The sequence below is a fragment of the Ambystoma mexicanum genome, chromosome 8 (assembly GCF_040938575.1).
Source record: "Ambystoma mexicanum isolate Mex_15411 chromosome 8, UKY_AmexF1_1, whole genome shotgun sequence".
Classification (NCBI taxonomy): domain Eukaryota; kingdom Metazoa; phylum Chordata; class Amphibia; order Caudata; family Ambystomatidae; genus Ambystoma; species Ambystoma mexicanum.
Genome location: NC_090929.1, coordinates 1264076436 through 1264092184, shown reverse-complemented (window position 1 = coordinate 1264092184; position 15749 = coordinate 1264076436).

The window sequence follows — 15749 nt, the reverse complement described above, 5'->3', positions numbered from 1 at the left end:
CGGTCGAACCTCCCTTACCTTGGGGAGCGAGGCACTCTTGGCAACAGTGGATGGTTGCCTGGAGTCATGTGGCGATCTAGATCAAGAACGCCCAGAGGACACCGATTCGGACCGTTCTCTATGTGCCTCTTTCCGAGTACTCGATGTGCGCGTCGAGTCTCGGTTGGAGATCATGTGTTTTGTGGAAGTGCTGTGGGTAGCGCTTGTGTCACCGGGGGTTTCCCCCATAGCCGCCTTGCCGGACAACCTTCCGAGGTCGGGGACTTGCGCTTGGCTGTCTCTTGATGCCACATTGCCCTCGCCGTCCGAAAGCATGGTGTCGCTGCCATCGCTGAAGGCGCCCTCCGCTGCCATGGCCTCTTGACGCCTGGCGTGGTGGGCCCAACGCTTGATCTAACGGTCCTTTAGTGTTTTCGGTTTGAACCTACTACACGCTCTGCAGTTCGCCTCGGGGTGGTCCCTCGGCAAGCAGAGATTGCATGTGGCGTGTCTGTCAACCCACGGGTACTTGCGGTTGCACTTGGGGCAAAATTGGAAAGGGGTACCCTCCATACGCACCTTGTGGCAGCGGGCTAATAAGTGTAGGAATATATAAGAATGTACCTATATACCAAAGAGTGTAGAGTATGTCCACCCCCCACTCCCCCTACTTGCAGGGCCGAGGCCAGATGCCTTCCAAGGCCCAGGCCGAGGCCAGAGGCCTTCCGAGGCCCAAATCCGTCGTGCAGCTCTCGATGGTTGATTCTTTCTCCGGGCCGGCGTCGAGTGTGGAAGTTCGGTGACTCGACGTTGGGGTGGAGAAATGGGGAAATATAACAATATTTTTGCAAAAGTATGGCTAATGCCAGGGAACTCCGCGGAATGCTTCCGACCAGTATGGCGGAAAAAAACAATCTCAGGGTCCTAGACGCGTAAGGGATCATGGGTACAGTGGACGTCACACTAGGGATAGTATTACTGGCACGCCCTGTGTCGACGGCCATTTTCGAGTTTTGAAAAACAAACTATAATACTCTGCAGCTTCCACTAGATGTCGGCCTATGCACAGCATGTGATCTAAGCAGATTCCACAAGCCTCAGAAATATATATATATATATATATATATGGCAGCAATCACCAACCGATGACAACAAAATTCAAGATAAGGAAAGCAATGGAATTCACTTATGATAATGCAGAATGTAAAACAGAGGAAAAGAACAGTTTTGGTCTGTGAACAGATAGCGTTTAGGTTAATATTTCCCCCTACAAAGTACTTTAAGGCATAAATGAGCCATCCTACACATATGTCAGTAATCAACAGGTATTCAGGAATGAAAGATAAATGCAATCTTCCCTCCCCAAATAAGAGAGAAAACCGTTTTTGGAAATAGACACTTAAATGACAGGTGAAAATGGTTGAAAATGGCTTGGTGAAACAATGCAAAAGGTATAAAAATGCTTAAATGGATAAAAATTCTTAGGAAAGCAACACTAAACATGTCCTAACACCCATGGGCTACAAGATAAACAACAGTACACACTTTAGATCAGTATGGGATTTGAGAAACACTTTGAATGGGAAAAAGACACGTGTAAACTTTTGCTAAAATGTCAATTTGCGGCAAAATGTCACCATGCGATATATGAAAAAAACGGGTCAAATGCACTGTGCCACGATGTGGATGTAGCTAAGGGTCTTAGGTATCAGTGAGAGTTGAAATTGCGTTTCTATCTTTCAAATTGAAGAAGTTACGGATGTTTTAGTGAGAGGCGTTTTTGCAAAACAGGTGTGAAAATGAAACAGAAATTCGGTACAAAAATTACAGATGTGTTTAATTACACTATATCAATGACTATGAAAAAGAGAATGCCACGCGTGAATCTTCACAGTTACGTGGCCAGCGTAACCCTTCACATGGTGGATACTCCATTCCTTTCTGGGATCTACTTTAGTTACTCAAAATCACTAATGACTTAGGGTTTCGTAACACAGATGAGAGAAAAATCAGCGCAAAAATGGTTCTCACAAAATGAAGGTTCTGAAATTAAAGATGGGATGGTTTGAGATTGGGATAAGACAATGCAAATATACTATGGGTCACTGTTCTTCCATTTAATACTTACAGTCCCTTGTAATTAAAATTGGACCGTCACGATTCTGGTCATGGATCGGGTTAGGTCTACCGGCAGCAGAGCACTTCTGGAGGGGTTGGATCAGCGGCGCGGTTCTGGTTAATTTTGCACTGCACCTCAGACTGGATTTTGGATGGGCCCTTCTGGTCACTGGACACCGCAGATTATCAGGATGCGAGTTTCAGCGGGCAAGCCTTAATGGTAGCAAGCCAGGCTGAATCAGAATTACATGCCCCCAAGTTTGGGATGTTTGAAATTGGGTCTAGCTAGAAAGAGTTCAGCAATTCTAAAGTCTGGATTCTGCAAAAAGTCTGGAGTCAGCTGCAAGGTGAAGAGTTCTGGAACAAGGTGCTGCACGGAAATCTGGATGTGTTTAGAAAGCAGTGTGTCCTATGTGGAGTGAAGTTCCTATATTTATACTATCAAATGACATCACCAAGTTTATGGTGTGGGCAGAATTTCAAAACACACCCCCACAGCTGTGAGTGGCCACAGGCACTTGCCTTGTTTTGGTTGGCAGTCAGAACAGAGCTGTCATCTTTACGATGGGATTTAGGAATTCCCACATTGATTTTGACCAAAACTTAACTTTTGCACAAATGTACATTTCTAAAATGATGTACCCTAATAAAATTGGACATTTCATATTTCATGGGCTATATTCACCTTCAATCCCCATCTCTGTGAGAGCTGTCTTTCTCATTCTATGGAATTTTATCAATTTTAATCACAACAGTTTGGATTAATAATTTCTAATTCAGTACATCTCTGGGCGCTCATCAGTGGATCATGTACATACAATCTTAGGCTTGCAACATTAATAGTTCTGCCACAATGAGTTTTTTTTTGTAACTTTGGTTCCTTAAGTATTACAGGTTTCATCAATGTCTTCAAAGCAAAAGCCTGAAATTAGGTTAACATCTACCAATTTTCAGATATCCTTCTTTAGGTTGCACGGTTAGAGAGTTTCAAAATTAACCACAAATACAGATTTAAACACCAAAAAGTTGCTTTGAACAGAGTTTTTTTCCCCTCTCCTTTCAACAAACAACAGCTGTCATATCCCTTTGATCAGGGTGGGGGTAGAGGGAAGCATCCTGTCCCTCCCCAGCAGAGCCTGTCCTTTGTTCTTGGCTCAGCCACAAGACAAATGGCTAATGAAGTCTATTGTGCTCCATATGCGAAAACCTCCAGCAACCATTAGCCTTCCTGTAGCAAGGGGCTGCCAAACTGAAGTGTCAAACTTCCCAGGCTGGCCACTGTCCAATCAGAATTAAGCAGCTACTTAACTCCAATACTGGGTTGCTTTAAAATTCACAAAAGTATTTTCTTTAACACATATAAAAAATAAGCACAGTTCATAAGGGATTTGGACATTTAAAAGAATCAAGCCCTTCACAAACATGATTTAAAGAGCCGAATTTTGCAATTTCTTCAGGACACAGTACTTTTAAACTGGGTTTGACATCTCATTTTCTTATGCAGCTGTCAGGCAGTGAGGCCTGGATTCCTCTGACTGTACTGGATGATCTGTGGTTTCAGCACACTTTAATTTCAATAGTTCACTTGGAAAATGCCTGAAATTAGTGCCAAAACAGCACTTTGAAGGTTGCAATTGATTAAGAGAACTGTATTTTAAAGGCATTTTTGGATTTTAACCCACTTCTGTGGCATTGATTCCTGTAACAGGTAAGAGCACCCACTGGCATTCTCCTGCAGGGAGTTCTTGTTTTGACATCAACTTTGCCTGTGTATGGCAAGGTGGTGCAACCTTTTTGTGATTTATGAACCATGCACAGTTTTGCAGATTTGGCGCGCACAGGGGTTATCGCCTCCATTTTTGGCAGTTTTCTTTCCCCATTGGCAAAGGGGTGTAGTGTGGCGCATTGGCATGGGTTGAAATATCCCCCACAGCCCCCCCAACTTCAGCATGATGTCCAGTCGTGGAGGAGTCGGGCACGTGGGATTTCTTTCTTCGGTCCATGTGAAGAAATCCAGTTGCTTCTGCCATCAGCGATTGATGCGACACGCTCTCCTTGCTGGTTCTGGTTGGAAGTGTGGAACGACACTCCAGATCGCTTGGGTTTTTCCTCCCGGTTCCCGAGGATGTCCTCCTTGGTGATTAGGTGGATTTCATTCCAGTACTAGAAAACAGAACATAACACGGTTATGGAAATTTCCCCACTACTGTTCCCCGAGGGGTGTAGTGGGGCAGATGCATGCATTTACTAGCAATTGACAATATGCCTATGTTCAATGACAGTCTTCACTTTCCTCTCACGCACTCAATGAACTCTTATAATGATTTTTAGATCTCTGGATTTTCCCCCTATGGGTTTCCGGTAGTCTCTTCTATTTGCTGCAAAGTATGCCTGGGATGGCAACTCTTTAGCTGGTTTATGTGGACCCACTTGTCTTCCCCTTCTGTCAAATTTCCCTTGGGGATGCGGATTCTGTAGGCGACTGGTGAGATTCTGTCCACAATTTCAAAAGGACCCCGCCAACTTGGGAGAAATTTGCGCTCTTTGGCTTGGTTCCTTTGGAAATTGTACAAGTAGACCCTGTCTCCTATTTGATATTCCTTTTTAGTTGTCTTAAGGTCATAGTGGGTCTTCATACTGTCTGCAGATCTTTCTAGATTTCGCTGAGCATACGCAAAAGCATGTTGAAGGTGTTTTCTCAGATTCTCAACATACTCATGAGTTGTGGAGGCTTTTTATCAAGGTCTGCTCTTGGGTTCTGTAGAGCAGATGTTGGGGTAGCACCATCCTTCGCCCAGTCATCAGTTCAAATGGAGACATTTTTGTTGCAGAAGAAGGGGTAGATCTGATGGCCATCAGGACAAGGGGTAATTGAATATCCCAACTTGGCCCAGAATCTGCCACAAACTTTTTTAATATGCTCACAATAGTTGTATTGTACTTCTCAACTCCACCACTAGAAGACAGTGGGATGCAATGTGTAATTTCCTTTTTACCCCAAGTATCTCCCACATCTTTGTCATCACTTTGCTGGTGAAGTGACTACCTAAGTCTGACTCAATCCTTTGGGGTAGTGCAAAACGCAAGAAGATGTGATTGATCATCAGGGCAGCTGCTGTTTCTGCCTTGCAATTTGGGGCCAGGAGACATTCCACCCACTTAGTAAACAAGCATGTTACTTGATGAGCGAATCACGGGCCCGGTGAAATGGACTTGCAAATTTGATCAAGGCAGTGTCATCCCCCTCTTTTGGAGGGGAGCACGGTGTGTGAGTGATGTTGGCTGTAATTGTGCACACACAAGACACCCCTTCAAGTACTGATCGAGGTCCTGCCCCATGTGTGGCCAGTATGCAACCTCTTGCAAGATTTCTAATGTCGTATGAAACCCCGATGACCGGCTGTGGCCGCATCATTGGCGTGACTTAGCATCAGGCTTCGGAATGAGGTAGGTACACCCACTAGTCACATCCAGAGATGGATCTGCTTACCAACAAACCGTCTTGGATTCGGAACATTTTGGGACACTTCATCAACACCCTGAGGTCCTCTTTCCCAATGTAATTGGTTTTCGTCAGAGGAAAGTTCACAGGGTCCTCAATGTGTTGGTAAATTTCCCAATAATCGTATCCCCTTTTTGTGCCGTGATTAAATCAGCATCTGGGGTCTCCTTACTCCACTGGGCAGTTGAGAGTTCATTGTGAGCATTTGTCTGGGACCTGGTGACAGCAGTGACCTGGATTTCCCCCAAAAGGAACTCGATCTCAAGGAGATCCCCCAGATGGCTCTGGTTTTTGCCAACTGATCTGCCAGGTCGTTTCAAGTTTTGTCTGGCCCCTCTATTCTGGGATGACCCGTAATCTTTTTCCAATAGATGGTCATCCCATTAGAGGTGACCAGATCATCAATATTGTGTATGAGCTTGCCATGTTTAAGTGGTTTGGTATTTGCACACAGCATGCCTCTGGTTCTCCAATTGATCAGGTGCTCCAAGAACCCATTCCGGACATAATTTGAATCTGTGATTATGACCAGTTCATGGAGTCGGAGTTGCACAGCAGCTCTGCCACTTGACTACTACGGGGACCGATTTTGTACCCACCGGAGGGTTCTGGGACATCATTCACCCAGGCATTCCCCACGCCGGCGGCTAGTTCCTTTTCGCCATTGTTGTCAACATGGTAGGAGCACCCATCCACATAGACAGTGGGCATTCCCTCACACTTGTCTTCTTCATAGACTTTGTGTGGGGAATTGAGGTACGTCTCCATGTTGTCCTTGATTTTGAGACTTTCGTCCTCGAGACAGTTTTCTCTGGCACAATCATGCAAGTCAGCCAGACCTTGCGCAAGGGGACTCTTCTTGTTTTGGCCATATCTGACCTCCACAGGAAAGTCTTGCATTGACAGAATCCAGGAAGTAATTCGGGAATTATTCACATTTCCGGGCCAGATTCTGTCACTTTGAAAATAATGCAGAGGCTGGTGTGGAGTCTCCACTATGATGTACTCCCCCTGGATGAACGGGCGGTAATTCTTCAATGCCCACACCGTTCCCAGGAGTGCTTTCTCTCAATCGTTGAATTTTTCCTCCACAGAGGATAAAGTCTTACTCGCATAGGAGATGACTTTATTGACCTTGTCATGCTTTTGGTATAATACTGCAGTCAAGCATGTATTTGAGAACCCTGTCTCCAAGAAGAACTCCTTGTTTTTGACAGGGTAAGCTAGGCAAGGCGCTTGTGAGAGGTTTAAACTTGATGGCAAATTTTCTAACTTCTTCTGGACCATCAGAAGGAAAATTTCCTTCCAAGACAAAGAATGCCCCCAGACACCAGATGACACAGGCTTGAGACTCAAGTCGGATTTCAATCCGAGAGACAGTGAGTTACCGACATCCATTCTCACTATCGAGAAATGTATCAAACAGGAAATTAAGAAATTGCAACTTTCCCAAGAACGTCAGAGACAAAATCTAACCAACGGAGAACGTTAAGCCCTCAAAGCCCTTGCCAACAACAGCAACCTGGTAATTAAAACAGCTGACAAAGGAGGAGGAATTGTTACACAAAACACTGATCAATACACCACGATGGTAATGACGTTACTCAACGAAGAGAACAATTATAAAAAACTGAAAAGAGACCCCACCCCCATTATTAAATCCAAAATACAAGAAATCACCAAATATGCACTGGATCGAGACTGGATCTCAGAAAAAGAAGAAGCATTCTTCAACACCACAGAAGGGAGAACTCCTGCTTTTTACGCATTGCCCAAAATACACAACAACAGCAAAATACCTCTAGGCAGACCGATATTCTTGGGCTGCGGGTCTATCTTGGAACCGATATGCAAATTCATTGACTACTTTCCCAAACCCCTTTGTCAAAAGAACCCATCATATCTCAAGGACACAATGGCCACTATCACCACCTTTGAGCACCAACCATTCAACAGTACCAACAACCAATTGGTGACTAGGGATATAAAAAGCCTATATACCAGTATCCCTCTGGACAAATCAATAGAGTGCGTTAGACACCATCTCACCTTACACATGACACAAAGGAAAGTTCCAGTGAACTTTATAGTGGAATTACTTGACTTAGCTCTTACTAACAATTTCTTCTCCTTCAACAACACATTTTATCTACAAACCTGTGGCACTGCCATGGGTGCGGCCTTTGCCCCCAGTATGGCCATAATATATATGGCAGAATATGAGCAGAGCTTTGTACTCAACACGAACAACCCATTCCAGGAGAACATCCGGTTATGGCGCAGATATATCAATGACATCTTCTTTATCTGGGCAGGGTTGAGGCAGGAATTTTTATCCCAAGTATCTCCCACATCTTTGTCATCACTTCACTGGTGAAGTGACTACCTCGGTCTAACTCAATCCTTTGGGGTAGTCCAAAACGCGAGAAGATGTGATTGATCATCAGGGCGGCTGCTGTTTGTGCCTTGCAATTTGTTGCCGGGAGACATTCCGCACACTTAGTAAACAAGCATGTTACGGTTAACATGTACTTTTTCCCCCTAGATGAGTGAATCACGGGCCCGATGAAATCGACTTGCAAATCTGACCAAGTCAGTGTCATCCCCCTCTTTTGGAGGGGAGCACGGTGTGTGAGTGATGTTGGCTGAAATTGTGCACACACAAGACAACCCTTCAAGTATTGATCGAGGTCCTGCCCCATGTGTGGCCAGTATGCAACCTCTCGCAAGATTTCTAATGTCGTATGAAACCCCTGATGACCGGCTGTGGCCGCATCATGGGCGTGACTTAGCATCAGGCTTCGGAATGAGATAGGGACCACCCACTGGTCACCGCCAGATATGGATCTTCTCACCAACAAACCGTCTTGGATTCAGAACATTTTTGGACATTTCATCAACACTCTGAGGTCCTCTTTCCCAAAGCAACCATTATCCGTCAGGGGAAAGTTCTCAGGGTCCTCAATGTGTTAATAAAACTTACCAATTATTGGATCCCATTTTTGAGCAGTATTCAAATCAGCATCTGGGGTCTCCTTACTCCACTGGGCAGTTGAGAGTTCATTGTGAGCATCTGCCTGGGACCTAGTGATAGCAGTGACGTGGATTTCCTCCAACAGGGACTCAATCTCAAGTAGAGCCCCTTGGATGACTCCGGTTTTTTTGGCTAGCTGATCAGCTAAGTCATTTCCAGTTTTGTCTGGTCCCTCTACTTTAGAATGACCCTTGATCTTTCTCCAGTAGATGGTCATCCCACTAGAGGTGATCAGATCATCAATATTCTGTATTAGTTTTCCATGTTTTAGTGGTTTATTGTTAGCACATAGCATGCCTCTGGTTTTCCAATTAACCAGGTGCTCCACGAACCCGTTCTGGACCTAATCTGAATCAGTGATTATGACCATTGTGTGGAGTTGGTGTTGGACAGCAGTGAGGATGGCTTGATGCACAGCCATCAGCTCTGCCACTTGACTACTACGGGGACCGATTTTGTACCCACCGGAGGGTTCTGGGGCATCATTCACCCAGGCAATCCCCACACCGGCCACTAGTTCCTTTTCCCCGTTGTTGTCAACATGGTAGGAGCACCCATCCACATAGACAGTGGGCATTCCCTCACACTTGTCTTCTTCATAGACTTTGTGTGGGGAATTGAGGTACGCCTCCATGTTGTCCTTGAGTTTAAGACTTTCGTCCTCGAGACAGTTTTCTCTGGCACAATCATGCAAGTCAGCCAGACCTTGCGCGAGGGGACTCTTCTTGTTTTGGTCATATCTGACCTCCACAGGAACGCCTTGCATTGACAGAATCGAGGAAGTAATTTGGGAATTACTCACATTTCCAGCCCAGATTCTGCCACTTTGAAAATATTGCAGAGGCTGGTGTGGAGTCTCCACTATGATGTGTTCCCCCTGGATGAACGGGCAGTAATTCTTCAATGCCCACACAGTTGCCAGGAGTGCATTCTCACAATCGTTGAATTTTTCCTCCACAGAGGATAAAGTCTTACTCGCATAGGAGATTACTTTATTGACCTTGTCATGCTTTTGGTATAATACTGCAGTCAAGCATGTATTTGAGAACCCTGTCCCCAAGAAGAACTCCTTGTTTTTGAAGGGTAAGCTAGGCAAGGCGCTTGTGAGAGGTTTAACCTTGATGGCGAATTTTCTAACTTCTTCGGGAGCATCAGAAGGAAAATTTACTTCAAAAACAAAGAATGCCCCCAGACACCAGATGACACAGGCTTCAGACTCAAGTCGGATTTCAATCCGAGAGACAGTGAGTTACCCACATCCATTCTCACTTTCGAGAAATGTATCAAACAGGAAATTAAGAAATTGCAACTTTCCCAAGAACATCAGAGACAAAATCTAACCAACGGAGAACGCTGAGCCCTCAAAGCCCTTGCCAACAACAGCAACCTGGTCATAAAAACAGCTGACAAAGGAGGAGGAATTGTTATACAAAACACTGATCAATACACCACGATGGTAATGACGTTAATCAACCAAGAGAACAATTATAAAAAAACTGAAAAGAGACCCCATCCAATTATTAAATCCAAAATATAAGAAATCACCAAATATGCACTGGATCGAGACTGGATCTCAGAAAAAGAAGAAGCATTCCTCAACACCACAGAAGGGAGGACTCCTGCTTTTTACGCATCGCCCAAAATACACAAAAACAGCAATATACCTCCAGGCAGACCGATAGTCTCGGGCTGCGGGTCTATCTTGGAACCGATATGCAAATTCATTGACTACTTTCTCAATCCCCTTTGTCAAAAGACCCCAAAATATCTCAAGGACACAATTGCCACTATCACCACCTTTGAGCACCAACCATTCGACAGAACCAACAACCAACTGGTGACTATGGATATAAAGAGCCTATATACCAGTATCCCTCGGGACAAAGCAATAGAGTGCATTAGACACCATCTCACCTTAGACATGACACAAAGAAAAGTTCCAGTGAACTTTATAGTGGAATTACTTGAGTTAGCTCTTACTAACAATTTCCTCTCCTTCAACGACACATTTTATCTACAAACCTGTGGCACTGCCATGGGTGCGGCCTTTGCCCCCAGTATGGCTATAATCTATATGGCAGAATATGGGCAGAGCTTTGTACTCAACACAAACAACCCATTCCAGGAGAACATCCGGTTATGGCGCAGATATCGATGACATCATCTGTATCTGGGCAGGGCAGAGGCAGGAATTGCACAATTTCTTTAACTGAATTAATGACCAATCCACGGACATTCAATTTACCATTAACAACAGCAACATAAACATCAATTTCCTGGACTTGAACATCAGCGTCACGAATAACCAGCTAAAATGTTCCATCTTCAAAAAAGAAACAGATAGAAACATAATCCTGCATTTCAAGAGTCATCATCCCAAGAATTTACGCAATAACCTTCCATATGGACAGTTCCTCAGAATCCAAAGAAACTGCACAGAAACCAGCGAATTCAAGATCCATGCCACTGATCTACAACATAAACTAGAAAACAGAGGTTACCCCAGGAAACTATTAAAAAATACCATGAAGAGAGCTCTATATACACCAAGAGAAACGCTTCTTATCCTGAAACAACATGATTCTGCCACAGAAAACATCATGGCCTGCATATCCACCTTCAGTGCCAACACATCTCAATTTAAGAGCATGATCAAAAAATTCTGGCCTATAGTACAACTTAGCCTACCGGAAGAACCCTTGCCTAGGATGGCATTAAGAAGAGACAAAAATCTCAAATACCTTTTGACTCACGCTAGATCCAGACGTAAACCTGCTAGATCCACCCTATAGAACATGCGCGAAATTCGGGGCCACCACCCCTGTGGGAGCTGTGCGGAGTGCGAGGGAGTGTTCCTTGTGTTCCAAACACTGTTGGACTGCGGTGCTACGCTGAGGTTTGAGTACCTCTACCATCTCTATTGGAGGAGGAGGAGTAATTACTGTTATGAACCCCCTACGCACGCGGAGCGTCGTGGAGTGTTCCTTGTGTTCGGCGTGGTGAGAGCGGTGAAATGGACCCTATGCTTTCACTAAACACCTCGAGACCTGCATCGCCCTTAACACGAGCAAGATTACAGCTGCTGCAGTCAGCTCCTTCAGGGTGCCGTCATGAAAAGACACATGCAGCTGTAGCCAAGGATGCTAAGGATGCTACGGTATGTAGCCTGTTTGTTATTAAGAAAAACTGCATCAAACCTCCGTTGTTTAAAACTTGTGAGACATTTGTTTCCGCTCCTCCCCCATCCCGCACAACAATACCTTTGTCGCTTCCTGCGCTGTGGACGCCAGTTGACCCTAGTGGTTCTAGCGGCGCTGGCATTCCATGCGCGGATGCGTTGCTGCCCCCGGCCCCCCCCGGCGGCAGCCGGTGCTGGACTGTGGGGTTGCGGTGCTCGTCTTGCCCCTGTCCGAAGAGGTGGGGAAGCGATTGGGCCCTTGGGGGGGTGCGCATGTGTGTATGTGGCTTGTGTTTACGAGGAGGAACAGAGCGAACGAGAAGGCGTGGCTGAAGCTGCTTTGGCTTATGGTGGAAGAGGGGAAGGGCAGGTTGCCCATTAGGGAGGTGCAGGTGCATGTGCCTCCGGAGCAACTATTTTTGGACAATTAGTTGCAGAACGGAGTGAGATGGAGTATTGTAAAGGAGTGGCTATGGTGGATTCCTACCTTAGTGAAAGTCACTTGCCGGAAGAAGTCGAGATTATAACCACCTTAAAAGTAGTGCCTCCCTCATTGAGAGTTCTCGCATGGTGGATTTTACAACAACACAATAAAACTCAAAGCAAAGGAAAAAAAGAGATGACTGAAATAAAGGATTTATCAACTAAAGATCAGCAGAAATTCCTGTGTGTAGTAACGGATGCCTGTGCAGAAAATACTTTAAGTGCACAGGTTTGTCATCACCAACAAATAATATGTCATACAAATTCCAACTCAGAAATAGATGGAGAGGTTTGTGTGATAGCTAATGAGCAAATATTTGGTGACTGTGATCTGACCAATTCGGCATTGCAACAGGCAAGGAACTCCTTGATTGAAAGGCGAAATTCGCTGTTTCTGGCAGATAAGCTAATTGCTGATCTAAAAGATATTAATGCAAAATTCGCTGTCCTTACGCCTCAACAAAAGAATTTACTTGAGAATGAAAAAACAGACATCTCCCTATTGAGGTGTAAAGACACAGAACATTCTGGAAGTTGCAAATACATGGAAAAGACCTTTGGAGAACAAAGGCCATTATTAAACCTGCATCGTCCAAATAAACGCAGAAGGATTGGGTCTAGTATTAGCCCAACTGTTGTAGCTTGTTCACAGAATAGAAAGAGTCAACGTACAGCTCCACATAAAAAACAAAATATGATATATCTGAAAGAAAATACAATGAGAAAAAGCGAGAATAATCTGAGGCTAAATAGGACATCGGACTCCTCAGAAACAAGTGAAGCGAGCACTACGGATTCAGACTCCTCGCTAGCTGAAAGAGAATTCCCAAAAGTGAGAAGGCAGAATAATATGAAGAACCAAAATTCTACAAAAGGTCGGATCGATCCTCAAATGGACTGTTTTGAATTGGTTGAGCAAGTGATCAATCAGCTTAGGCCGAACATCATCTCTGCACTGACAATAACTGTTGCTCCACTGATAAAGCTCTATGAACATCTAAATGAGAGCATAGGAGAACGAATCTCCCTAATGGCATTAGTGAATACCAAACTAACAAAGATGGAATGTTTACAACAAGAGGATAAAAGTCATCTTGCGAATGGCCACATTAACAATGATGCTTTTGTCTCCCAAGTAAAGGAACAACTGAAAAATAGTGCAGATGATAAACATCTTTTCACAGAAGTGGCACGAGAGGACTTAGTAATTCTAAAAAAACAGCAAGTAATTAATTAAGAGAAACTGTCTGAGAAAAAAGAGGCAGGTGTGAGACTAGCTGAAGGATTCGGAGCAGAAAATGGGGTTAATAAGGAGGCAACTGTAAACAAAGCTACGTCTATTGGCCAAGTACTCGAAAAAACAGTGGAATACGCAATGTATCTAGAAGCTGTATGAGCATCATTAACTCCGTCTGTTGTTGACCTTACGGACAGTGCGGAGAATGGTAATGCTAAACAGCTTGACATAGTAGCTGCTTCCAAAAAAGCAACAAACGAGATCCAATTGATTCATAACATTGAAGAAGAAGTGGAACTCAGTCGGCCATCGACTTCAGCTAACGCTGACAGTATCATTGGACACAGTTTGCCCCAGGAGAAAACAAATCTATAGATAACCCTAGAGAAAAATGAAATGTTTGCCATCTTTGATAAAAAACAAAAGAGATACAATGAGCAAAGGTGGAGGTAAGGAAATATTACCTACTGTATAAACAAAGAAAATGAAAAATATGCCAAATAAGAAGAAAGTAAATTCTATAAATTCCTGTAAATTTTTACAGAACATTAAATCAATGAACGTAATGATTCAAACAGCTCCAAGGAACTCGAGACAAAGTTCTCAGGTACAAACTGTTCCTGTGGTGAACGAAAACTTGGGGAAGGAACAGGAAATTGAAAACAAAAATGAGACTATTTCTGAAGCTGTAGACGAGGATGAAGACAAAGTAATGGAAGATCTGGCAAATTTGTCTACATATGATTCCAATAGTTGCGATTTAAAACAAATAGGAGAAATCACACAAGAACCTGTGGTATAGCGGTTACATCTGAAAAAGAAAAAGAAAAAAAATGCCACTCAAACTCAAGTGTCAGATGGGAAAGAAACAGCACAAACAATACACTTAACGCTTGATGAAAGATGGGCAGCAGTTAGCCTTAGATCAGCTAAAAGCGTTGTTCAAATCTGGAAGTAGACCGCAGAAAAAGTATGATTTAGTAAGTGGCAAATGGCCCCCAAATAATAAAAGAAGCGACATGATGAGGAAAGAAGATGCCAGGGAACAATGGAGAGAAGATAAGAGGGTCCCCTTCGAAAAACAGAAGCAGCCCTTAAAAAAAAAAACAGCAGTACATAATTTCAAATTTCTGTTTATTATTGGAAAGGAAGCTGCAATCTGATGACGGGCTGATTCTGAATAGATATAATGTCCTTCAACTCCTGAATGATCTTCCACAACTACGCTCGATAACAACGAACAATATAAAAACAGTGGAATTTATACACAACACAATAACTGATTGTGTATTGCTGCATATCTATTCAAGAGCGATTAGGGACATTATAGTTGAAAACACCACTGAACTTTATGCCTTGGGTTTTGGAATAAGCGAACCATGGGGAGATTCTTCAAATGCAAGAACTGGGATGTTATCAATTCAAAAATGTAAAAGAAGCGAGGAGAACACTTCACAAAAGAAAACATCTGTCAGCCAAAAGGTTCAGTTCGAAAACACGACAACTGATTCAGAAAACGATTTTGATTTGAACTATGATGAAGCCAGGTCGAGTTGTATTAGATTAAGGAACCTGACAGCCCCCTTGGTAGGGCATTTTATAATGCAGAATCATGGTTGTGACGATTTGAGGTGGACAGTATTGAAGAAAGTGGTTACTACTAATAACATTGCAGTGGACATACAGACCTTGTCGAAGGAGGAAACCAAACTCATTTTTTTGAGTAAGAGCCATTTGGTTGGTCTAAATGAGGCGATAGACTGGAATTTTTAGTTATTATCGCTTCATTTTTTCAGGCGACTCTAATGGTAGAGCCGTCATATTGCGTAGGATGACTGGGACATATATTGATTTTTAACTGATAATGGACCATTCATTTTACGCATGTCACGGTGAGGAAGCATATAACATACTCCTTAGTCCCCCCCCCTTCTTTCTTCAGTATCGTATCAAGCAGTCTCTTTAAATTACGTCCGAGGTGTATGTGGACATTGTTCATGGTACTTACTGGCACATTCCCCTGGTAGGGATGGTGGGTCCTCCCCGGTTGGTTTTGTTGGCACGGTGACGCGGTTGATGTGCCGCGGTGTTACGGTCAGCTGTCGAAGCAGAGTGATGATTGAGGGGCGTGTATTTTCTCACGCTCTAAGAATTCACATCACGTGATCGCCACGTGATCGGGTGAGCACGTATATCTTCCGGAAGTGCTATGCCTGAA